The following is a 6294-nucleotide window of genomic DNA, read 5'->3' as shown; positions in this document are numbered from 1 at the left end:
GCCTGCTGCAGAACCTCATTTTCTGAATGCTATACAGCGTATAGCATTCGGCAAATGAAGGCTGATTGTGTAGCAGGCTCGTCCTTGCTACGAGCAGGTAAGTATGCTGTTACCAGTTGACTTTTTCTCATTGAAATGAATAGACCAGCGTTGATTGGCCAGTGATTTGGCCAATCAACGCTGGTTCTGCCAGAGGCTCGTCTGAGGAGGCGGAGTCTAACTTCGGACTATTCATTCCAATGAGAAAAGCTCTTGCCTGCCCGTAGCAAGGACGTGCCTGCTGCAGAATCAGTGTTCATTTGCCGAATGCTATACATATATATAGCATTCGGCAAATGAATATATATACTGTATAGCATTCAGCAAATGAGGTTCTGCAGCAGGCACGTCGTAACCATGAAACAGTATGCCTATACCCCTGCTAGACATGGCAAACTCTGAAAACCGGAAAGAGATCTTCGACCGGAAATAGGAAGGGCGGGACATAATCCTTTGTTATTGTTGTCAAAGGGGGACTCATGTATACCCTGGGGTCTCATCAGAAGTCACTGTGGGTTAAAGAATTGATTTTAAAACAAAAAAGTCACAGTGGGAAACTATATTGTAAGTAGGCTACTATGGGACATTATACTGTGTGGACGGGCCACTGGAACATTATACTTGGTGAAAAGACCACTGATGGACAATATACTGTATGTAAATGGAGCATTATACAGCAAAGGGAGAGATTTACTGTATGGGAAACAGGGAGCTATGCTGTGGAAGTGGGAGGATCTCAAGGCAAAAGTTTCCTATGGGCCCAGTTTTTGGTAGTTGCCCCCTGATCACAAGCCTATGAAACCAAGATCACCATTTACACCACTCATCGACACCATAGATAATACATGTCACAGGCATTCAGTCACTTCAGAACCTGCATTTTGTAGAGTATCTGCGGTAGGAAGTTATTAACCCATCTACACCAGTATTGTGGCTGATAATGAGGATCATCTGTGACACATGGCCTTTCCTTGTTCCAGAGATGTACTACATGTCTCGTTGCATGCCTCACTAGGCAATTTTATTAATGCCTCAACTTCAAAAGATTTTTATAACTCATGTCAGAGTTTCTGATATGAGCCTCTTAATAACTCAGGAGCACCTTGTGTCAGTCGTGGACTTTAGGAGATAGAGGCTTACGAAAAGCCAGTCTTAATATATTCTCCTAGTGTTCTTCTGTAGAGGATTTATGGTCTTAAATTCAGGTCTATCTCTACAAATACAGTGGTTAACTACTTGGGACAGTGTTGACAGTATCTGTAAAGCACTGCAGACTATGTTATACAAGTACGTTTAATAAAGATATGGCTGATCCCGGTGGTCAGACCCCAGATATCACCTGTCCAGAGTTTTAGGGTAATACTTTAACAGTAGTCCTGTGTGCTCTGTATGAATGTAGTAGCAGGTCATGCACACTGCTGCACCATTCAATCCTATAGGATAGGACTGGAAATTGGGCTCCCTTCAGCAGTGCCATAGTGATGATTGTAAAGCCATAGTATACATGTTCAACATACCACTCCATTCATGCAGGACCACCATTCTTATGATCAATGAGAATTTGAGCAATGACTGGTTAACCCCTATCCACAAAATAATGTAGTAACACCCTGGAGTACCCCTTTAATGCATACTTCATGCACTCTAAGGCTAAGGCCCTCTGGGTGGAAACGCAACATTTTTGGGCATTGCGGAAACACAGTGGGAAAAAAGCTGCGTTTTACAATACTAGCATAGTGAATGCAATTTTGTCTAATCCTAGCCCCACACTGTGGGGAAAAAAACGCTGCCGAAAATCTGTATTTTTCAAAAATGTTTGCGTTTTTGAAAAACGCAGCATGTCAATTATAGTTGCAGAAATGCTGAGTTTTTCCCTCCATAGATTTCTATGGAGAGTGTGAAAACCACAGCAAAAACACAGCATGATAAATGTGTTGCGGAAACTCTGCAGAAACGCCACAGAAAAGCATCAAAATCTGCAGACGAAAACTCACTGTTTCTTCCCACAGCACTTTGAACAGAAAGTTCACTGAGTTTTCCTACACGTACTTTCCATTACAATTATATCTATGGGAAAGCCGCCGGCGTTTCCATAGATATAATTGACATGCTGCGATTTTCGAAACCATGATGGTTTTGGAAATCGCAGTGTGTCCGCGCTGCAGTTTTTTTCTGCAAAGTGGGCGTGGGATTCGCATGAATTCTATTCACTTTGCAAGTACTGTAAAACGCTGCGATTTTTCCCGTGGCGTTTCCGTGGGGCCCCGGCCTAAATAGTAGAGGACCATGATTTCTTAGGCTTTTCAACATAGCCTTTCAATTACCTTTATTACACATGAGGAACTCGAGCAAAAACGCAATGAAAAACTCAACAGAAAGATCATATGAATTTCCGCAGCACAAAACTGAAAAATGCCATGAAAAATGCATGTACATGCTCGTTTTATTTCCGCCACAGAAAATTCAGCATTTTCTCTGTGGTTTTTTTATGCTGAGTTTCCGCCCAGTGGGTCCTAAGGCCGGGGCCCCACGGGATGTAAACGCTGCGATTTGCCCGCAGTGGAGATGCTGTGGGAAAAAACGCTGTGTTGTACAGTGCAGACAAAGTAGATGGGATTCATGCGAATCCCATCCCCACTTTTCGGAAAAGATCGCAGCGCGGACACACTGCGATTTGCAAAGCTGTTGCCGCTTTGCAAATCGCAGCATGTCAATTATATGTACGGAAACGCTAGCGGCTTTTCTGTAGATATAATGGTAAGAGAAAGTCCGCAGAAGAAAACTCTGTGAACTTTCTCTTAAAAGTGCTGCGGAAAGAACCGCAGTGCTGCGGATACAGCCCGTGGGGCCTTAGCCTAAAGGTTTTTTTGTAGATTTCTCCAGGTTGGTGTCTTTTAAATCCAGTTATCTTTTACGCAGAGATGGGCTTTAAATGCATGCTCTCTGAATCCTTTTGATATCCAAGTTACTATGGACTATTTATCATTACAGAAGTATACTAGACATATAATAATGGTAGCATTTGTATCTTTTACACATCATCACTGAATTAGTATTAAAGGGGTTGTCAGGAAGGGTACCAGAAATCAGAACTACAAGAATAGGTGAATTTTGTCTTGTTTCATCTTCCCTAGCCTCCTCCCTGAGTCCCAAAATTCGTGTCTACCCCCTTGAGGCAAGCACAAATGTATTCCATATAGCCTATATTACAATTAAATACAGTGCAAAAAGATTAGAAACCACAGCAAAGCTTTATTCCAGCAGATGAAAATAATCTGATTTCTATTAACATAAAATATGACAGAACCATATTTACAGAAAGTTCTAGATCTGAACTCTGGACAAAAAAGTAAAGCAAAGCACAAAGAACTGGTGCCTGATCCTGTATGTCAAGTTGCCGACAGATGCAAGTGTTTGACACCCTGCACATTTTGCCTGTGGCCTTAGAGGTCTACAATTTCATTGTTGTCCATATATTGCAGCAGGTTACTGTACTTGGACTCTCCATTGTTTAAGTCACTTGCAATCTTGTCCTTGTTCCCAGGGTGCAGCATGTGCGCTCCTCTCCCAGTGATATAAGACTTCAAGAACTTGAAAAACTATAAAAGGTAAGTATTGTTTAAACAAGTAAGAATTTGCATTGCTTAATATAGTGGTATAGTCACTGTAGATACTCTACTGTCAGGTGGGCAATTGTGAGGCAGGAACAGGCAAGGGAGCATGATGCAGAGCTCCAATCACAGGTGGACAGTGTCATAGTTCTGAATCACATAGCTTGCCTGCTCTATTCTGACCATTATGTGACTTGTACCCTGCATTTTTTTGCAATGTTCCCCTCTGCAAGGTCATTGTGATGTTCAATTCTCACTGTGCTTGTAGGTGGAAACCAACTGCTACAATGTCTTTCATGCACTGCATACAAAAGTATCAGCAGGGTCCTATGGCACATTCATATAGAAGTACTGATTAGCCTTGATGGGAATAAAGTACTTGGGGTGAGATAGAAATTTACTATTTAGCTGCAGGAACCTGTCTGTGCTTCTCACTCAGTTCCAGCTCACTCCTCCCCTCTCCATAGACTTCTTATCTGGTACCTCTGAGTGCATTTAATCTTTTTCAGCAGAGATTTAGGAATTAATTTTAGCTTAAAAGAGAGGGTGAGGAGGAAAAAAGCATTTTGCTGTGATGTGCAAAGCTTGTGGAAAAGTTGGGAGACCATTTAAGCAACTTGCTAAAACTATATTTTACTCTAGTTATATAAATAATTACATATGGAATAATAACTTAATATATATTTAAAAATAATAATAATAATAATAATAATAATTATAATAAAATATTTTTATATATATATATATATATATATATATATATGTATATATTTTATTTTTTTCCGGTATTGCTGCTGATGTATGAGGACAGGCTCTAATTATAATGTCTTTGCTGTGAGAAGTACCTCTTTGAGATGACCACCCATAATTGCATATAGAAGATTTATAATGTATGACAAAATTAAAAAAAAAAATGTCATGGATATTTTGTCTAAATAAGGGGATGATCTTCTTGGAGAGGTTTTACTTTTTCAAGTTTATATAAGTTTTAAATGGATGTGAACTACAATGTCTAAAAGACCTTGTATGAGAAAGTTGTAGAACTTTAAGTAAATCCCAAAGTCCCATTAGCAGTGAGGTTATATATAGGGCTATTGCTAATAGTATAGGGGGTAGGTATCCCTTTGATCTAATTCCGGGGGACTTCTATCTGCAGAATACATCTTGTGTTACATTATATTATATACACATTACATATCCTCCCTTTGCCTCCTCTACACCAATGCTTGTGGTCCAGTTTCTAGTACAGTCTGCTGTGGACACTATACCGTATATAATAATCCATATATAGCATAAAACTCCACCAACCATTATTGTATTAACTCTTCCATCGCCTTCACACTGTCAGATCTACATCTTGCTGTCTGCCTAGTGATCTCTAATACATTGCTGCTGTCTTTCCATTCTGTACAAGTCATTATTTCTACAATACATGTATACAATAGCATGCATATATCACAGCCAATCAAAAGGTAAAAAGATCATTATTACCAAATCCCTGTTGTATGGATTTCCCAAAGATTTCCATTCTCTTTCTTGTGAGGACTGAGCAGCTATGCTTGCAATAAGTAGAGATATTATATAGGCTGCTACAACATGGGTTTCTTTCATCCTGATAAAATATGGAAAATGTTCAGAGATGTAAATTCAGTATATGATGTGAATGTGGAGAAAGAGATCCCTTGTGCAGAGCCCCTCTTACCTTGTGGGAGCAGCAGTAGCTGTGCCTGTGTGTCCACCACTGCCTCCTTGTCATCCGCTCAGCAGAGTGACAGCCAGCTCCACTGACTCAATTTATATGTCTTTATGACAGTCCGCTTCCCACACTGAGGTTGTGTGCGGGGATCAGTTGACCTGCTCTGCTCACCCACTAATGGAGCGCCAATTACAGCCCTTTCAGGTTATTTTTAATGAGTAACAAGGGGTGGAAAAAAAAAGAAAAAACTCAGGGATCTTTTTTGAAATGTCTCATTTGACAAAACTCTAAGAGGCCACTTGCGTTTGGAGAGGTGCTTCATTCTTGCGTCACAGATGCGGTCTTCAGAGATGTGTCTTTAAAAAAACATACAAGTACTATTATAATTGAATAATTTCAGTCATTTTCATTTAGGGGAAACGTGTATGTATAACTTTAACCCTTACCCTGCTGCTGCTGATGTCTAACCATAGGGAGATTGTTGCTGTGCAATCCGACAATGGTAGAAGGAATTACAGCAATGTGTTCCCAACGGTATATCAAATCTAATAGAGCTAAAACTGGAATGTTATTGGGATATGACATTGGACATTGCTAAGGGCAGGTTCACACCTGCGCCCATGTCCACTTAGGCAATCCTGCTGGGTTTCTGTCTCCTGCCCGAGAAACTGGACAGCGAATGGAAACCCAGAAGACCGTTTTCAAACCCATTCACTTGAATTTGTTTGCAAAGTGACTGCCTGTGATCGTTTTGTACCTATTCGCGGCTAAACCGTTTTGGTTTTTTTTAATCGGACACAAAGTCCTGCACTTCCGACGTTGTGTCCAGTTAAAAAAAAACAAACCAGTTTTGTCATGGACAGGCACAAAACGCTCACGGGCGGTCACTTTGCAAACCCATTCAAGTAAATGGGTTTGAGAACTGACTGCTAGGTTTCTGTCCTCCTG

The sequence above is a fragment of the Leptodactylus fuscus genome, chromosome 4 (genome assembly GCF_031893055.1).
Source record: "Leptodactylus fuscus isolate aLepFus1 chromosome 4, aLepFus1.hap2, whole genome shotgun sequence".
Classification (NCBI taxonomy): Eukaryota; Metazoa; Chordata; class Amphibia; order Anura; family Leptodactylidae; genus Leptodactylus; species Leptodactylus fuscus.
Note: the sequence above shows the minus strand (reverse complement) of the source record.